This window comes from Ochotona princeps, chromosome 7, assembly GCF_030435755.1.
Source record: "Ochotona princeps isolate mOchPri1 chromosome 7, mOchPri1.hap1, whole genome shotgun sequence".
NCBI lineage: Eukaryota > Metazoa > Chordata > Mammalia > Lagomorpha > Ochotonidae > Ochotona > Ochotona princeps.
The window spans coordinates 46,983,959-47,005,722 of record NC_080838.1 but is presented as its reverse complement, the minus strand read 5'-3'; positions in this window follow the sequence as shown (position 1 = coordinate 47,005,722).

The window sequence follows — 21,764 nt, the reverse complement described above, 5'->3', positions numbered from 1 at the left end:
AATAGATAATATGTGTATCTTAAGTCAAATACATCTTCTTTCTTGAAAAATCCCATTTTGTTTCTTACTGCTTTTTGTTGAACAGAGGTCTAAACTATTAAGTATATATTCTCCCAGAATTTGCTAGCTACCAAATGAATTATATCACATATATGAAGAATCCCATGTAACTGAATAGCAAAACTCTAGCAAATTAACTCTTCAGAAAATGAAACTAAATTTCAAAGTAAAGTGGAAAGATTAGTAATACAATCGTAAAAGTGCCATGCACAAAGACTCAAGTACATTTCACATAAAGAGGTTGTACATGTAGAAAATTATCTGGAATATATTAAACTTTAGATGGATGTTTGTGGTGTTACAAGACTGATCAGCTGATTTTACACATAAATCTAGTCATTTTAATCATCATGCTTCTCAGGGAAACAATTAAGGGACTACCAGTGTCATTTTTGGTTGATGACAAGGACAAAATGAGAATGTTGTTAAAATCTACATCTGAAATCTAGCTGCTAACAAATTCAAAAAAATAGGGGTAAGTGCCATGGTTTAAGGCTAAGTTTCAACCTATCTTCAGCACCCCATATTGGTGCCAGTTTTAGTTTAGTCCTGGCTGCTCCACTTCTGATCCAGCTCCCTAATTATAACCTAGGAAAGTGGTGGAGGAGAGCTCACATCCTTGGACCCATATGGAAAAACCAGTAACAGGCTCCTAGCTCCTAACATCAGATCAGTTCAGATCCAGCTCTTGTGGCCAATTGGGGAGTGAATCAGAAGATGCCTCTCTTCTCTGTTACTCTGTTTTTCAAATAAAACATAAAATAAAGCAAACCTTTTAAAAACATCAAACAAAAATGAAGTACTTGGCCCATTTAACTGGCTTAAGTATCTAGTATACCTGATCACCCTTTATAAACACCATCCCAAAGATGTTAGTGAACAATATTATCAAAAAGTGTCCTATTCATTTCATCTGTATAATAATTTAAGCAAAAGATAACACTGGATACATTTAAATTGAAGAGGGTAGGAATGAAGCCGCAAATAGGATTTTCAACAACTGTGTTGCAATAACAACTTAAGTTCATGAAAGTTTATTTGGTTCTTGATTAGCATTGCACAATCCATGACTGGAGTGGAATATATAGTCCTTCCCTCCCCATACTGGATTGTAAGAAGCCTCCTGTTGGCCATGCCAGAAGGCATACCTCCCCTGGTAGGAGCATATTCACCATAGATCTTAGACCAACATAGTACCATAGAATCAAAACTTTTCTGCATCAACATGGTAGATGATCTTATAATCTTGGAGATTAATGATCTGCAGATCATTGACAGTACACTGGCAGCTACCTTTTAATGTTCCTGCGGCATACAATGGCATTTACATTATTTTACTCATAGCAACTAATATCCTTTAAATTAGCATTAAAATTTATTCTTTTTTCTTCTTATTTTTTATCTTTATTTATTAGTATTATTATTATTATTTTATGATACATTTCCATAGGCTCTTTGGATTTCCCTTATCCCCTTCCTTAATTCCCCCCCACACACCAAGTTCCCCTATATTATTACTATGGTTCTTCATACACAATCATATGTCCATCATTGTGCGCATGGACAATGGCAGAGGGTCCAACATTCTATTATCAAGATACAGTAAACAGTTTCATTGTAAGTCCATCTTTGTCTGGAAGTGGAAATTCATACTACATTGTATCTTCACATCTGGGTATGATGGACTCCATTTCACAGATGCTGTACATCCCCTCAAATGAAAAGTCATAATACAAAATCAACAACAGGAAGAAAAGTAGAAATTTACAGTGCCATGGACTTAGAATACATGCTGCTAGATATGATAGTCACCATTACATAGTTACTATACATCCTCTTAAATGAAAAGCCACAAAACAAAATCAACAGGAAGAAAAGAAAAAGAAATTAGCAACACCATGAAGTTAAATAACATGCTACTAAATGACTAATCTGTCACTGAAGAAATGAAAAAGAAAATCAAGAACCTTCTTGAAGAAAGTAATGCTTCTGTATGATCTGTGAGTCACTGAAGAATTTAATGAGAGGAAAATGTTTTGAAAAGATAAACTAACAAAAACAAAAAATCAAAACCCATGAGATATAGTTTCCACTGATTTTTGTTGGTGAAATATGTCTCTTCTAGACAATAAATAGATGGGTTTTGCTTTTTTAATTCAGTCTACTAATCTATGACATTTGATTGAGCTTAAGCCATTTACATTGAGGGTTAATATGTATGGATGGCAGTTTGATTCTTTTATTTTAGGAATGGGTTGCTCATTGGTTTAGTCCTCTGTTGTCATTTTACTGGTATGTTTTTCCCGTTTGCCGTTGGTTTTCTTGGGTGCTATTCCTCTTTGTCAAGAGAACATCTTGAAGTATAATTTGTAGGGCAGGTTTGGAAGAGGCAAATTCTTTTAACTTTTTTTTACTATGGAAGAATTGTCTTTCATTTCCAAAGACAAAAGAAAGTTTTGCTGGATATGTTATCCTAGGCCGAAAATTTTTTTCTTTTAGAATCTGGAATATGTCACTCCATTCTCTTCTTACCTGTAGAGTTTCCTATGAGAGATCTCCTGTGAGTTTACGTGGCATTCCTTTATATGTCAGTTGACTTTTTTACATGCACATTTAAGGATCTTTTCCTTATTATGTTCAATTCAAGAGAGCTTGGTGATCATGCGTTGTGGTGAAGATCGCTTTTGATCAAGCCTGTTGGGAGTTCTGTGCCCCTCCTGGATCTTGTTTCCCAATTCTTCCTCTAGATTAGGGAAATTTTCCCTTCTTACTTCATTAAATATATCTGTAAAATCAGCTTCAAAGTCTTTCTTCACCTTCTGGTACTCCCATAACCCTTAGATTTGGCCTCTTAATTGTGTCTTTCAATTCTTGAATACTTTTTTTGGGCCTGATCCAGCTCTGCTTCCAGCTTTTTGTTTGTTTGTTTGTTTCCCCCTGATGACAGGAAATACCTTCCAATTCTGAGATTCTTTCCTCTGCTTGCTTCATTCTATTTTGGAGACTCTCCACTGCACTTTTAATTTGCTCTACTGTGTTCTTAATGTCTGATATATCAGTCTTGATTTGCTTTATTGTTGCCCTTTCTTGTGTAACATAGTCCTTAAATTCTTTGAACTCTTGTGTGTGCTTCTCATTGCTGATCAGAAGCTTTAAAATGAGTTTTTGAATTCCGTGTCCCTCATTTTCTCGATGTCTTCCTTAGTTACCTCTGAGGTTGGCATAGGTATATGCTCCTTTGCAGAGGAGTCTTCAGTAATATTCATTTGGCTTTTGTCTCTTCTTTTGCTTTTGGTCTTTGTACTTCTGGTTAACAGAGTCTTCTCCTTGGGGCAAGTTTCTAAGCTGTGTCACCCACAGGTCTACAGTTCAATTTTACTTACTGCAGTTGGAACACAACTCTTCGCTTATAGCCAATTGTACCACTCCTTCCAGCAAGTTCCAGGTCTGGGTTCTTATATTAGATTTCCACCATGGTCTCCGCAGCCCCAGCTCCTGACACCACTCTCTACTTCCTGTGATATCATGCTGAGGTTGCACTGTTGTCTGTACAACCTTTCTCCCACTTCTGGCTGGAGCAGGTTCCAGGATAAGGGAGATGCCAGGTGTCGTTATTAGCTAGGTTGTTGTTGGTGCTGATCTTGTCAGAACCTGTTGGACGTTAGGTCTGAGTGCCACATGGACTTATTTTGGCGCATACAATGCCACAGTTGGTATTATTTTCCTGTGGGACCGGTGCATTCCACTGAACACAGTGAGTTCTTGTGAGCTCAGCACATGCGCAGTTCACTGTTATCCCCTGCAGTCCTAAAGCTTCTGCCACAGTGCACAAAATGGCACCTGACGTGCCACTACTAAAATTCTTGATCTACTGGGTGATAGGTCTGAGGGCTACCCAGACCTGTCTTGGGTGGAACCTGTAGAATGCCACATCGCTGCAGTTCACTGAGTCAGAAATGAGTTCACTCCCAGCTCAGTGTATGCTCAGTCCTTTCCCTCGCCACTGCCTCTTTACTCAAAACGATGCCCAATTCGGCTCTAGGGGTCTGACTGGGTTCTGAAATCCACCCTGTTCTCATACTGCCTGTCTGGGATCTGCTGCTCTGTCTCTGCTCCAGGTCAAATCAAAGAGACCAGCAGGGTAGACAGTTCTTTTTCTGCATTTACCACCCAACCTCCCACTGAAAGTCCCTTCCCACCTGGTTGCTGGTGGAGTTGGAGTTCTGGCTGCTGGTGGAATTGAGATTGCCATTAGCTGAATGCCGCTGGAGTATCAGTCACTGCAATACCACATTGTTGTTTTTGCTGCTATCCTGTGTCTGTCAGTCTCCAGGTACCCCTCTGCTGTTGTTCTGTCCTTTCCTGTCTCCCAAAATGTGTCCTCTCTTCCTCATCCTGCTTAAATGTTTCTCTGTCCATTTAAACGTGTCCTTACCCTATTCTGCCAGCCTGAGTTTTTAAAAATTCATTCTTTTTGTGCCCAGAACGATAGCCTAGTGGTTAAGTCCTGGCCTTGCATGTGCCAGGATTCCATATGGCACCAGATCTAATCCCGGCAGTTCTGCTTCTGATCCAGCTGCCCAGTTGTAGCCTGGGAAAGCAGCAGAGCACAGCCCAGAAACTTGGGATCTTGTACCCATGTGAGAGACTTGGAAAATGCTCCTGGTTCCTGGCTTCGGATTGACACAGCTCCAGCCTTGGCTGCCACTGGAGAATGAATCAATGGATGGAAGATCTTCCCCTCCTCTCTGCATATCAAAATAAATAAAATCTTTAAAAATTTATTCTTTAGGTTTATTCTCTCTGAATCAAGCTAATGAACTATCAGCTAAGAGCCTTTTAAATTATAACCTGACTGTGTAGCATTTTCTAATGGATAATAGCTCATCTAGGCAAAATGAAAACCCAAAAAGAAGTGGATTAAGTAAAGTTAATTAAGGAGAACAGATTCCAGGTCATTCTTTGGAGTATACTTGGAAAACCATTATTAGGACCAAGCTGTCCCTCTGGAACATATAGCTCTGATCAAAAGGTTTTGCCTTAATGTCTTTGACAAGAAATCGAACTGTAAGCCAGATGCAAGGCAAAAAGTAGCATTGAAGACAGACACCATAAATCTGTTTATTACCTGTGTTACCAATACGGTACAGCATATTCTTGACAGTAAGAAATTGTTGAAGTTTTTCCACATTTTTTCTTAGAAATTCCATTTTATGGTTTTAACGAGCAAATATTTTCTGATTGCCTTATATATGCAATGTTTAACATAGATACTGGGAAAATATGAAGATAGAAATGTTAGCATCCAAAGAACTTATAGCATAGAGCAACATCACCCATAGAACTCCCAGTGTTGATGAAAACCTCGAGGTGCATTATTCAGTCAGATTGCCACATGACTGTGAGGCTGGTATATATGAAAATTTGTATTTTAATTGTAGTTGATTTAAATTGAAATAATCACATGGGGTTACTGCTTACCCTTGTAAATTTCTTGGTCTAGTTGGGGGAAATATCAAATTGTTTACTTTTATTACTTAAAATTTTGTAAAATTGGTCATGTTAGAAAATTACCTGGGCAAATATGATGTATTCTCTCTAATGTAAATCAACCTTCATTCAAAACACAAGATATATATATATATATATATATATATATATATATATATATATACACACACACACACACAATGTATCTTCACTTCTTGGTATGCTAGTCTTCTTTATACGGTCTTCTTTATACACACACACACAAACATGCATATATACTATGCATCTCTACTCTTGAATAAAAGATAAACTTCCAATGAAAGTATTAACTATATCCTGACTTTCTACCATTCTCTATTACTACAGTGTCAGGATACCCTTAAATAACAGAATGGTGGACTTGTGACTATTGTTGAAGGAATATATTAACATAATAGCCTAGGAGAAATCAGTGGGAATGAGGGGTAAGGTGGAGGGTGGAAGCAGAAATCACTGAGCGATGGAAGTGATTACAAACAGGGAATAAATTTTACATACGTAAATTTGTCTCTTAATTCAAGTTTTTTTATGTTCATCAAATAAGGTTTTCAGATTCAATAATTTTCTTCATTGGATCATTCTTTTATGCTTTTAGTCATCCCATCTTTCTACCCTTGTATTGAGTAATACCAATATTGCCACCTATAGGTCAAAATGATTTTTTAGTAGTTTTACCTAATGAAGATGAGAACAAATTAAAATACTTTGGAGAATGGATCATAAATCCTTCTGTATGTGTGAGTTTAAAGGTCTATTCTTTCATCTTTTTTCCCCATTAGTTTGGATGGAATGCTGTGTTAAAGAAACTATACAAGTTCCTCACTTTTAGATGGGTTTTGTTTTTTAATCCAGTCTATTAATCTATGATGTTGGATTAATGAGTTTAAGCCATTTACATTCAGGGTTAATACAAATAGGAGATAATTTGGTTCTGTCATTTTAGCAATGAGTTGTTCATTGATTTAGCCTTCTGTTGTTATTTTATTGGGTTGTTCTTCATATTTGCCTTTGGTTTTGGTGGCGTTTTTCATTTTCTCTGTCAAGAGGACATCTTTAAGTATCATTTGTAGGGCAGGTTTGGCATATTCTTTTAACTTTTCTTTACTGTAGAAGAACATAGATTAATAGACTGGATTAAGAAACAAAACACATCTGTTTGTTCCCTACAGGAGACACATTTCACCAACAAAGATCAGTGGAAACTGTATCTCATGGATTTTGATTTTTTTCTTTGTTGGTTTCATCTCTTCAAAACACTTCTTCCTAATCAAAATCTTCAATGACTCATAGATCATACAGTAGCATCATTTTCCTCAAGAAGATTCTTGATTTTCTTTGTCATTTCTTCAGTGACACATCAGTCATTCAGTAGCATGTTATTTAACTTCATGGTGTTGGTGCTTTTTTCTTTCTGTTGCTGATTTTGTTTTGTGGCTTTTCATTTAAGGGGATATATAGTAACTGTGTAATAGAGACTATCATATCCAGATGTGAGGATACAATGCAGTATGCATCTCTACTTCCAGACAAAGATGAAACTGCTTACTATAACTTGATAATAGGATGTTGGACCCTTCTGCCATTTTCCATGCCCACATTGGTAGATATATGACTGTGTATGAAGAACTATACTAGAGTAATGGTATAGTGGAACTCAGTGAATGGGTGGATTAGAGAGAGGATAAGGGAAATCCTGAACTGTGTCATAAAATGATAAAAACAAAAAGAACTTCAATTTAAGAGCAATAAAAAAAGAAATGTCGCAGTTGTTATAATATCATAGCTGATTCACAGCTCAGTTCCTAGTATTATAACATTTCGTTTCCTGAAGACTTTTTTGTCTCATAACCGTGAAGAATAAAGGATGTGGACAAGCAAGAACAAAGTGAATTAGCTCATTGAAAGACGAGAAAGTTCTAGGTAGATATGAGTGGCACCAATACGTGTTTCTACAGGAGGAAGTTTGTCGCATTTGTCAAGATATCTTTATTGCTGTTCTTGATATTGTTTTATGGCTTTTCATTTAAGGGAATGTATAGTGACTGTGTAATACAGACTATTGTATACAGACATGAGTTTACAATACAGTATGCATCTCTACTTCCAAATCAAGGACGGACTCCCAATGAAGCTATTGGATATAACTTGACAATAGGATTTTAGATTGTCTGTCATTGTCTGTATCCACAATGTCAGGAAACAGTCACATAACAGAATGCTGGACTTATGACTGCTTATAAAGGACTGCAGTATTGTAATATTGTGGGGGAAATCTGTTGGGGGAAGGAAATTGTAGGGAAGGGACAAGGGAAATCCCATAGCCTATGGAGTTGTATCATAAAATTCAAAATAAAATAGAAAAGAAAATTTTTTTAAAAAAGAAGCTACACAAGTTCCTCACTTCTAACCAAAGATGACAATCATCATTATGCATCATGCATAAATTTCATCCAGGTCTCTCAGCTGGGTAGCAGGAGTCCAAATGTCTGAGTTATCCCCTCATTTCTTTCCCAGGAAAATTAGCAGGGGGCTGGATCATAGGAGGGGCAGCTCAGACATAAACTGGCACCCAGTGTGACAGGTGGCAACTTTATTCACTACACTACAACACCAGCCCAATATTCACATTTTTCTCATCTTCTACAGTCCATCTTTTGCAGTTAGCCATCATCGAATCACTTATATCTTTTTTAGGTAAATGTACCAAGCATGATGCAGTCACTTCTGGGAAGAAAATTTAAGGGTCACAGTACAACATGCTACACTGCCATGTCCAACCTTAAGAAAACTAAGCTGTAGAAAAAATTTAACCAAGGTAGTGATTGACCTCAATAAGCAGAGACCCCACTAACATGCAGGAATGAAAGTAAAGCAAGAAATGACACTGATTTGATTTAGCCCCTGAGATCTGGGGATTTCTTGTTAGTGCAGCAGATCTGGTTTAATCTGAAAAATATACTACGTAGTACAACTCTTCAAAGTGTCAAATGATGCAACATATCCTCAAAATGAACTTTATTACCAGAACTATGTTTTGGGGGGCCTCCATGACTACCTTGTCATTTAAAAAAAAACTTTGACATTTTGGTAAGGCAAAGCTGAATGCAACAAGAAGCAAAATAGTAGTCAAGCTGGAAGACTTTAGTTCCTCAACTGGACTGAAGACAATAAAACTCTTGCAGGCATCCAAATACAATAGGGTGGTAACTATACATGGTATTGATTCACCTCCCTATCATGCCCTCCTCAGCACATCACTCCCATCAAAGCAATTACACACTGCTCTTGCTGCCCTCATAGGACTGGAAATTCATAATGTGTATGTCGTCTCACGTACTAGATGAAGAGATCAGTTCAAAGTTGCTACTGTTTTTCCTGAGAAGTTTGTTCTTTTCCTTTGCCTTCTGGACAACAATGGAAGGACTAAATTATTATTAGTAGGATTTAGGTTTTACTTCAGTCTCAAATGTGAGTCCTAATCTCTCTATTGAACAAACTAGAAGAAAATTATTTTGTTAGAAATGGACTAAAGGAAGGCAAAATTAATGATATGCTGGAGGACATAAAATACCTCTCTTTCTGACCAGGGATCAAGTTTCTAAATAAAGAAAATATCACAATGTCAATTTACTCTTCTAAAACAATAAGAAGAGAAAAGTCAACATGAAATCACCTCTAAACTGGCTGAACCACATTTTTGAAGACTTTCCAAGTCACCTTAATCTTTAATCTCTGTAGATATCCCACCTGCATAATCCTTGAAAAACCTAATCAGTGACAGTTTTGACTTAATCAAAAAGAATAAGAGGATGTTTTTTGCTAAAGCAGTAAATTACTCCACAGAGTAGAGATGATGGGCAAAAAGACAAAATCAGGCCATTCTACTCTGATATGTTAGTCTGTTCCAATGCTAGGGTCATTGGCAGAAAATTTGGTGGGCCTGGTTCAAGGCTTGTATACATGAGAACAGAGTAAGATGAAGTTTCATGCTCTACCAAAGGTCCCATGTTGGGAATTATCAGCGTATCTCTTGATTTAAAAAAAACTACCAACATATGTCTAGTACCATGGAAAAGGATGGAGGGTAGAACAAAGTATGCAACTCTCCCGGCCAAGCTTTAACAGCAAGTATCTGGGAGCACGAAAATGACAACTGTAATTTTGTATAGCGAAGTCTAGAGCTAGAAAAGTTATCATGGTATTACACAATAATGAAAAGATCAAGTATTCAAAAAATCATGATAATACTAAGTGTATGTATGCTTGGTGACAGAGCATCAAATACCTGAGGTAAATTGATAGAATTGTGAGGAAAAATAGATGATCCCATTATTATACCAAGTTTCCACATTCCTCAGTGACAAACAGACGCAGCACAGAGAAAACCAAGGACATGTCTGAACTCAAAACTGACATCCGTCAACTGAACGTAATGAACAATATTAGCTGACTTTCTCCAACATCAGGTGACTATACATTCAACTGAAGCATATATGAAACAGTTAGCAAGATGAATCACATTATAGTTCCTTGCTTTTAAAAGGTAATTGTGTAGTTCCTTACAAAACTATACCCTTACTAAACGATCCCCAGTGGCCATGCTCCTCGCTACTTACACAAAGAGTAATAAAACTTATCCACAAAAAAGAAAAAAAACCTCACACATGTTTGTAGCAGCTATTCATAACTGTCAACATTTTGAGAAGTATCAATGCATCCTTCAACAGGGAATGAGTAAATAGACTGGGTCCCTGATAATGGAATAGCATTCAATACTAAAAAAGAAAGAAAAGGGGAAATAATCTTAACTGTGTATCATTAAAGTGAAATGCATCTGACAAGGCTGCAGTAACTAGGAAATCACACATATGGTACTCTGAAAATTATGTAAATTCTTAGGTAAAACTTTTTTAGATAAAACTCTCAAGTAAGAAGGTCAGTAATTCCCTGGGCTTTGGAGAATAGAGGAGATGAATAGATAAAAAACATCAGCGCATTTTAGGACAGGGAAATCATGACAGCATAGTGTATGGTTACTACATATAATAATGAATATAGTGGTGGATACATGTCATCACACATTTACCCCAGACCATGCAGTGAATAACAATAGTATTGAATTCCTCTGTGGATATTAGCTGACAATGGTTTGTCTATCACTGTAGGATTCTGAGACATAATAATGCATCATCTGTTGCAGAATATTGACATTCAGGAATGTTATACAAGTAAGGAGGTAGGAGAAGTAGAAGAACTCCGTAATTTCTAATCAACTGTGTTGTGAAACCTAGACTTCTCAAAAAATTCTGTTTTAGAAATAAAAGTTAAAAAGTAAGAAAATGCTGCAAAACAATTACAAGGGAAATACTGAACTTGCAGTGTCTCATCAAACAACTATTTTCATGGAAATTTTGTATGCATTAAATCAGCCAATTAATGCCATCATTAATGGCTATAACACACGGCTAAAAACCAATTTTACAAAATAAGGAAACATATGACCATATTTCAGTGGAGGAGTCTAGATTCATTAACTTTACAGGGAGGACTCAGCTTTAAGACATTTTTCAAAAAAAAAAACCAAATTCAAATGGCTAATTGACATATATTTTAAAATGCTGAGACTTCCTAGTGTCAGGGAAATACAAATGAAAAATACACTGAGGTTCCACCTAACTCCACTGAGATTGGCTTACATTCAGAACTCTAATAACACTTGCTGCCATGGATGTGGGGAGAAAGTTACCCTCCTTCATGGCTGGTGAAGTGCAGGCTAGACTTCCACAATGGAAGTCAGTATGGAGAGTGCTAAGAGAGCTGAAAATTGACCTGCCATATGACCCAGCTATTCCACTCCTGAGAATATACCCAAAGGAAGTGGAATCTGCATATGAGAAAGGGATCTGTAATGCTATATTTAAATCAGCATAATCGACAATAGCAAAGACATGCAAACAACCCAGATGGCCGTCAAAAGAGGAGTAGGTAAAGAAACTGTAGTATATCTACTATGTGGAACACTAGACAGCCATTAAAAAGAATGAAATTCTACCACTTAAACAGAATGGTCCCAGCTAAAGACTATTATGCTCAGTGAAATACATCAGTCCAAAATGAACACATATCATATATTCTCTCTGACAAAAGGCACCCTTCATGCAAAATACAAGATTGATATCCCTTTCAATACTGTTTTACTACATCACAGGGCGTTTTGATATTTTGTTTTTACTCTCATTTCTTCAAAATGTTTTTTTTTCTTTTTAATTTCATCACTGACTTATAGGTCCAACAGTAGCAACATTTTATTCAAGAAAGTTTTCTATTTTACTTTTCACTTCTTCAGCAACACATTGGTCATCTAGTAGCATGTTATTTAACTTCATGTTGTTGTTAATTTTCTACTTTTTCTTCCTTTTTTGATTTTGTTTTATGGCTTTTCATTTAAGAGAATGTATAGTAACTGTATTAGAAACTATCCCATCCAGATGTGAAGATACAATGCAGTGTATATCTCTGCTTTCAAAGCAAAGAAGGGGTTCAAATGAAACTGTTAAATAAATCTTGACAATCGGATGTTGGACTCTCTGCTGTTGTCTATGCCTAAAATGTCAGGATATGCTTAAATAGCAGAATGATGGACTTATGACTGATTATGGAGGACTATACTATTATAATGATATAGGGGAAAGTGGTGAGTGGGAAGGCATTTGGGGAGGAGGAAAGGGAAATCCCTTCATCATAAAATAATAAATTTAATATAAAGAAGAAAAAAAGAAAGTTGTAAGAAAGTGGGCAAACAACCTCAACTCAGAGTAACTCTCTCCTCCAATTTTGCCTATCTTTTAAATTAACTTCTTAATTTATACCAAGGGAACAAATTTCATGTGTCTCATGCTTACAATTTTAGGAGCATAGAACTTCCCACCATAACTTCCCTGCCTTCCTCTTTTACTGCCACCCTCAGTGCTCCTGCTTTTCTTGTATTTCCTTTAATTTTTGTGATAACATACTGTAAAAATCCTTTAAAATCATAAGCTTTAATATCCTCTAAATAGAGAATTCAACAGCCAGTATTAAAAACATTGCTCCTCAAAGGCCTCAAGCTGTCAATTTCACTCATATACTTTTTTTTTCATATTCTATGTATTAGCTACCACAAATCAGGTAAAGCATAATATTCTGTTATTTGGGGACTGGTGAATTTCACCAAGAACAAAGGTCTCCAGTTGTATGCATTTTGTTCTGAAGACAGAATTTCATTTCGTGTTATGGATGACTATTATCATATACATTTCTTATTCAATCATCAGTTAAGCTACAATAAGCGTGATGCTACAGATAAGTCTTTCGTATGCTGATTTCATTTCCTTTGGACAATTTTCTAGGAGTGAAATGACTGGGTCACATGGCAGATCTATTCTGAGACTTCTGAGGAAACTCACCTGAAAAATACAAGCAAATAATATGCAATGTTCTTTTGTTTGCCTGTATGCTCCTCTGTTCATTATACATGCTACATAGTTAAGTACACTAAGTACACTTATACTGTAAGTATATTGGTTCCAGTGACAGATTTTTATACCTCGAAATAAGTATCTGGGCCCAGTGTGGTAGCCTAGCAGCTGAAGTCCTCACCTTGCATGCTCTGGAATTCCACATGGACACCGGTTCTAATCCCGGCAGCTCCACTTCCCATCCAGCTCCCTGCTTGTGGCCTGGGAAAGCAGTGGAGGACAGCCCACAAACCTGGGACCCTATACCAGTATGGGAGACCTGGAAGAAGCTCCTGGCTCCTGGCTTTCGGTCGGCGCAGCTCTGGCCATTGTGGCCACTTAGGGAGTGAATCAAAGGACAGAAGATCTTCCTCTCTGTCTCTCCGCCTCTGTGTATATCTGCCTTCCCAATAAAAATAAAATAAATCTTAAAAAACAAGTGCTTACTAGTATAATTATGAGTCAATAGAATATAAACAATAATGTAAAAAATACAACAAAAAATAAATAAAAAAACAACGATGGCTGGGATGAAGCTATGAAACACTACCGTAAAGAATGTGTAAATATAGATATGCCCCAATTTGAAATATAAAATTGAATCACTTGGAGATTTTCATGAATCTTAACATGCTTTTTCTAATTAATACTTACAAAATCTTAAAACAAGCAAAAAACTGTCCAGGTGACACATTGGTCAATCAGTAGCATGTTACTTAACTTCGTCTTGTTGTTAATTTTCTACTTTTCTATCTGTTGTTTATTTTTGTTGTACTGCTTTTCATTAAGGGAATGTATAGTAACTGTGTAGTAGAGATTATAACATAAAATGAGAAGATAAAATGCAGTGAATATCTCTACTTTCAAAGATGGATTCCCAATAACAGTGTTGAATGTACCTGGACAGAAGGATGCTGGACTCTCTGCCATTGTCCATACCTACAGTGTCAGCATACCCTTAAACAGCAGAGTGACAGCCTTCAAACTGATTATGAAAGACTATACTGTTGTAGAGGGGAAATGAGTGAAGGGGTGGTGCGGATATGGGGCAGAGGAAGGGAAATTCTGGAGTCTATAGATGTGTATCATGGAATAATAAAATACATTAATTAATGAAAAATAGAAAGGATGTTTTTCCTTAGATGTTATCAACACTATAATATGTAAGATCTGTAATTTTTTTTACAATGGCAGATAAAGAAAACCAGTGAAAAACAGAAAATCCATGTGTACAACAAAATGTAATATTTATAAAAGATAACATTAAGCTAATAATGAGTGAAAATTTCATTGATGGTATTTGAAAAAAGGGATAGCAAAAGAAAAATGTCAAAGTTATACTAGGCACCAAAAGAAATATTTGTTGGCACTGTGAAAACACAGTATGATCACTTATTTAACTTCATTTGTTGTATTATTTTTGTTTTATTTTAAAGGCAAAGAGACAGAACATTTTTCCATTTGTTGTTTCACTCTTTAAATAACTGTCCTGCAACAACCAGTTTTGCTAAAAGCCTCAAAATTAATTGGCATCTCTCATGTGAGTGGCAGGCTTAAGTGCTTGAACTATCACCCACTGCTTTCCAGGGTACACATAGCAGGAAGGCGGAATTGGAAGTAGAGCTGATGCCTGAACCCAGCATTACAATATGAGTTCCCATGTGTACAGTGTTAACTGTTGTACCAAATGCCTGTCCCCCCCAAAAAAATTCTTAATGAGGACATAAAAGTGTTCTAAATCTCCGAATTTAAAGTCATTAATGATATTAAAAATAAGCTTTTACAAAGATTTTATATACAAAAGAGGATATCAAACTACTAAAGGAAAAGATAGGAAGCACACTCCAAGATATAGGAACAGGGAAAGACTTTTTAGAAAAGACGCCTAAAGCAACGGCGATCAAATCCAAAATGAACAAATGGGACTATATCAAACTAAAAAGTTTCTGCACAGCAAAAGAAACAATTAAAAAAGTGAAGAAACAACCTACAGAATGGGAAAAAATTTTTGCATTCTACACAAGTGACAGGGGACTAATATCTAGGATCTACAAAGAGCTTCAGAAACCCAAGGATAGTGAAAAAATAAACCCTGTAGCAAAATGGGCAAAGGAAATGAACAGATGTTTCTCAAAAGAACAGATACAAATAGCTAATAAATATATGAAAAGATGCTCAGGCTCTCTAGCCATCAGAGAGATACAAATGAAAACCACCTTGAGGTACCACCTAACTCCTGTGAGACTGGCCTACATTCAGAATTCGAAAAACAACACATGCTGGCGTGGATGTGGGGAGAAAGGTACCCTCCTTCACTGCTGGTGGGAGTGTAGGCTAGTACAATCATTGTGGAAATCCATATGGAGAGTGCTTGGAAAATTGCAAATAAACCTGCCATATGACCCAGCAATCCCGCTCTTAGGAATATACCCAACAGAAGTGAAATCTGCATACGAGAAGGGGATCTGTAATTCTATATTCACAGCAGCACAATCCACAATAGCAATGACATGGAAACCAGATGTGCGTCTAAGGAAGAATGGTTAAAAAAACTGTGGTACATCTACTCAATGGGATATTATTCAGCTGTCAAGAAGAACGATATTATTCTATTCAAAACCAGGTGGTCCCAACTAGAAACTATTATGCTCAGCGAAATGAGTCAATCACAAAAGAATAAATACCATATATTCTCTCTCATATAAGAAAGCCAATATGGAAAGGTAGAGTTCATCAAGTGCGCATGGAGTTCTGATCTAAATATAGATTGCTGCAAGTCAGGTCCCACATCAAGAGATGGTGAAAATTCTCTGTTCCAGGCATGTTGGCATTTCATGGATGAAGTAACAGCAGAGTATATTTAGCATGTTGTGAACATGAATATGGCAAATTGGCAGTTTTCGTCAGTTGCTGGCAATAGTTTAGAGTGATGACAAATATTATTTTGATTTTTTGTGTGTTATTTAGTTATGCGGAAAGTGTATGGTAAGCAGTCCATTTGATGGTTTACTAATTTCCTTGTTGTTGAAAAGTCCGAGTTGATTATGTATTTAATATGATAACAATTTGTGTGCTGTGAATTGCATGAAGAGTTAGGTAGGGCAGAGATGATGCCTACTAAATGTACAAAATGGATTGATGAGATTAGCCAGTTAAATCTTTTCACCAGTAAGGCACTCAACAGCCCATGAGATATTTATTAAAAATGTCAAGTAAATCCTTTTATTTTTGTATCATAGTGTCAAACAGCAGTAAAATAAACATGTCAAGATCCTTAATCTACTGCTATGTTTCACTGTAAAATTTACCTTTGTTAAAATTTGCTTCTGTTCAAATTTGTTGAGATCGCACGTAAAAGTATCCTAATATTACTTTGGCTGGTATTTTCTAATTACTGTATAATATTTTGGGAATGTAAATTTTATTTGAATGTCAACTACAGTTAAGCATGTGCCGTTTGTTTTTCTTGCTCAGGTTTTGTAATTTGATTGAATGTTTTTATTATAGTTTAATAAATGTTTGCTTTATTTAAAAAAAGAGGAGACATTGACTGTGTGAAGATATTGCGATTAGTTTAGCAGTTAAAGGATCAGAATTCCTTGAATTCTTACTATGAATTCCTAAAAGTTCCGACAAAATAAAGAATTCCTGCAAGTCAAGCATCTGACAGGACAAGAAATTTTGAAAATATAACTAAACTCTTTACAGAAGTTACATTCTAAAGCCAGGTAAATATGTGAAATAATTCACAATTTAATCTCAGTAGTTATCAAAGGAATTCAAATATGCAATTGGCCCAAATTCCTAAGTGATAGTATCCTGAAATGTTGGTGAATAACTAAGGAAACAATCTGGTACAGCTATATTGGGAAATAAACTTACTATAAATTTGTTGCAAACTTACATACCTACATCCTAGCAATAATACATCATATATATAAGGGCCCAGTGCCATGGCCTAGCAGCTAAAGTCCTCACCTTGAATGTGCTGGGATCCCACATGGGCGCTGGTTTTAATCCTGGCAGCTCCACTTCCCATCCAGTTCCCTCCCAGTGGCCTGGCAAAGCAGTTGAGCATGGCCCAAAATCTTGGGACCCTGAGTGGGAGACCTGGAGGAAGTTCCTGGCTCCTGTCTTCAGATCGGCGCAGCACAGGCCATTGTGGTCACTTGGGGAGTGAATCAAAGGACAGAAGATCTTCTTCTCTGTCTCTCCTCCTGTCTGTATATCTGACTTTGCAATAAAAAATAAATAAAATCTTTTTAAAAATACATCATATATATGTACATAAGGAACTCTTCTTGCACAAGGAGATATTTAGAAAATTGTCCATATCAGAATTATCCATAATAGTGAATGACTTGAAACAATTTAGACATCATGAGTGTGGTGAATAAATAAATGGCAATAGTCACAGAATGTACTGGAAGACAATTGTATATAAAATATGACTCAGAAAAAAAAGTGAATTCATTCTTTGACAGATAAACCTGACATAGCCACTAAGAAACCAAGAGTAAGTCAGTGAAACCATCAAAACTGCTGATTGCATATGACTTTGCAACATTTGAAATGACTTCTTCCAAGGACATCTGTCAATGTGTCACAAAGAATAAAGCACACATCATGTCAGCACTTCTGGATCTCTCAGAAAAGTACTTCAGCTCAAAGCATGATTGGCAGTTTAAAAGTTTAATTTCTGTAGTGTCTTCTTGAAGTATTTTTAAAAAAGCTCATCATGTTCCTTATGCCTTCAAGTGTCCTGTTTTGTGATACAATCAAGCGTAACACTATAGCTCCTGTTCACAGTGATTATTGCCTTGTAGGTTTGTGTTGACCCCATCATTGACTATAATACTGAAAGGAGGAAATGCACTCATTAAGGCATAAGAAAGACTTTATTCCAATTAGTCATTTCTGTGCCTGAGAAAGAACTTACATCATGCAACTGACTTGCATTCATGACTAAATTTAGACATAGATAATCTTTTATCCTTTGGGACTGAAAGAAAATGGGGAAAATAGCTTGTTTTCTTCCCATTGTAAATACATCATCTGAAAATGTACCAAAGAAAGTCAACAAGAAATATGCTACAGAGTACTGTATAGGTATATTCTTTCTTTCCTTTTTGCCTCATACTGTTGACTCACAAATGAAAAACCTAGGTGTAGTTTAGGCTGAATAGTTTAATTTTCTTTTTCTTCTCTAAGCATCTATTCATCACAATTTCTGTACTTCTGGCATCATGTTACTTGCAAAACTAATTCCATGAATAGAAGATAAGAAACTTTTCTGCTTCAATTCCTATTTAGTGTTTGTTACTATCCATAAGATATTGTGTCCTACACACTTATTAGCAGTTTTACTGAGAATCTAATAATGCCTTAAGATATAAAGTACTCTTTCACTATTGGCCTGCCTCACCTCTTATTCCTTTGAGTGTGTAATATCAACTGATCTTTCATTCCTTTTCTTTGTGTGCCCCGAGAGATGATGTATTATATATTATTCTCATATTGGTAATTCTCATAATTTTATTCAGAAATAAGAAGGTATAGAGTAGAAATAATACTCAATTTCTCAAAATTCAGCCCAGTGGGAACAAAATAAAAGCAGCAGGACGGCTGTTGGATTTAAACCTTTAAGCTTCTAAGTCCTTAAGTCCCAAACCAAAAGCTTTATAGTCGGAAAGCAATTGAGTTTGTAAGGAGTTACACTGTCCCTTCCATGTTGTCTGCAGCAGTTGTAACAAATTAACATTGGACCCTGCAGCCAACAACCCTGATCTCAGTATTCAACCCCCGGGAAAAGGCCAACTTTTCTTGTCCTTAATTCACTTTAATATAGACTCTCCTGAAGATCCTGGCATAGCTTTCTCATTTGTTTATTGACCTCAGCATGTCCTATAGGTCAGCCTAACCACAATGGAAACTGTGAATTGTGTGAGTTTTGTTTTTTTTACATAAGAAGAGAATATTGAATTGTTGCATATCTAACAAAACACAGAAAATCTACCTCTATGAGATCAGTAAAGATGCTTCCATTTAGCTGATACTACCATGAAAGCTCCGGGTGAGCTGACCAGTAGCTTCTCACTATTTCAAGCTAGCAAAAAAACAGAGGCTCCTCTGGGCCATATCTAAGCTGAACTGTATCTACTATTGCTTAAGTTGCAGCACACCCAGCATTCTGAGTATAATCAAGTTAATTTTAGAAATCTAGGCTATTCATGTGAGTTATCTCTAAGTAGTCAAGTTTTCTGCTACTACTGCTGTGATCCTGTGCCCTAGCTGAAAGCAATGAGCATAGAAATAGACATCCTGGCTTGAATTCCAGATTGCTATTTATATGACTTTGGGAAAGTTACATCATTTCCTTTCTCTATAAAATTGAAATGACATTACACTTGGGACTTTATAAAGAATGCACTTGAAATACTGTGTAAAGCACTCACCAGTGTGCCGAGCATCTGAGCTACTATTTTTATAACTTTCATTGTCATCCTTTGCCAATACTGATTTATGCAATCATTAGGTACCTTGTCCTGTGTTCTCAGAGTCTGAATAATGGTCGACATTCATCTCTTTTAAGATTTATTTATTTTGGCCCCAGCACAGTAGCCTAGCTGCTAAAGTCCTTGCTTAGCATGCCCCAGCATTATATATGAACGCTTGTTTATGTCTTGGTGGCCCCACTTCCCATCCTGCTCCCTTCCCATGGCCTGGCAAAGCAGCAGAACACAGCCCGAAGCCTTGGGACCCTGCACCTGTTTGGGAGACCTGGAAGAAGTTCCTGGCTCCTAGATGTGGATGTGCTTGGGTTTGGGAAATCCTCTCTCTAACTTGCAGAGACTTCATGCAAAATTAAAACCACACCAAGAACTCGAAAGAACTTTTTTCTTTATTGAAGACTCCCACTTTTTTAAAATAGATTTTAGTGTATCTTAAATGTTCTACTATATCTAAAATCAAACACTAACATTCATTGAACAAATAAGTGTTCATTCACACTAATCACTTTAATGCTTTACATCAGTGGGTTTCAAACTAGTTCCTGGTTCTGTGTGTCAGCATTGCTTTTACCCAAAGCATCTCTAGTCTTCTCTTTGGGAGACTTGGTAATATCCCACTCAATGGGAACAATACTATCAAAAGCCATTACGAGCAACTTCACTTGGTTTTACACATTTCTAACATGAGTCTCGGAAAGACTAAAATGTCTAATCCTTTTTTCCATCTTACATACACTAGCTATTTCTTTAGAGATGTGGGGAATAGGAGGGTACCTAATGGCATTTTTTTTGGAAACTCTCTATTAAGTATAGAACATACCTAATTACAAACAAAACAAGCTCTCACTTGCAGGCCCCGGTCTCCCAAGGATTAACTCCACAGCTTAGCTTGTTTCTCAGAGGATAACAGGATGGGCAATTTTGGCCTGATACATCTAGCCACTGGCTTAACCACAAGTTCCTGCTTCCTATTTGTCAAGTTATCTGCCAAGGGATTGGATAAACACTGGGAGGAACTCAAGGGATTTATGGTGGCCACTTGAGGATTGGATAGACACTGGGAGGAACTCAAGGGATTTAGGGTGGCCACTAGAGGATTGGATAGACACTGGGAGGAACTCGAGGGATTTAGGGTGGCCACTTGAGGACTGGATAAACACTGGGAGGAGCTAGGCAGAGTATAAAAGAAAGCCTGGAGTTTCAATAAAGATCGATCGATCATTTTTTCGCATTTGGCATTCTGTGTACTACGTGTTGTCTTGTGTTGTCTCACTGTGTTGTCTTTTTTGTAACCCTAGTCCCTCCGCTCGGCTCGGGGTACGTGGCGACGCGGGTGTTGCCAACACTCACTAAAAGATGCTTATTTATGTTCTTTTCACATCACCAGATCTGGATCACCCCTCTTGTTATAAGGTGTTAATAGCCTCTAGAATTTCAGTTAACCCCATCTCCAAAATAATCATTAGAGATGAGATTTACTCCCCATTAATTTTTGGCTACACTGAAACCTAAATTGACTATCAAATAAATGAAATGCTTTCTTTTGAAAAAAAATTAAAGAACAAAGAATTCTATATCTTAATCAATCATTTAGTTGCATAGAAAATAGGTTTTTCCCTCAATGGAGTTTGAGCTAAGAGGGAATAATGAGAAATATTAAATTAGCTGTTATAGGGATTTGGAGGTATCTATTTTCTTTTTTCCCCCACCATCTTGTACCATGTTTATGAAACTCAATATTAAAAAACAGCTAGTGCAAAAAAAAATCCACCATTGGAACCCTTTTGGAATTTTCCTTAAAGTTATGCTGGTTCATGGATTGTTTATTAATTAATCAATTGTGTTTACTAGGATGTTTATCTCAGCAATATCTGTAACAGCAATAGATCCAACACGACTTACATGTAAAATAATAGAGCACTACTTTCCACTTAAATTTTTAAAACACGTGTTATAGGATAGAATTGATTATAAAAGGTATCATCTAGATTCAGTGGACAAATTTAGATATTTATTTATTTATTTTTAAAGATTCATTTATTTTTATTGGAAAGGGGGCAGAACGATATAGAGAAGGACAGAGAGAGAGAAATATCTTCCATCCACTGGTTCACTCCCCAAATAGCCGCAATGAGAAGAGGTTGTCAATTTTAATACAGAACAAATC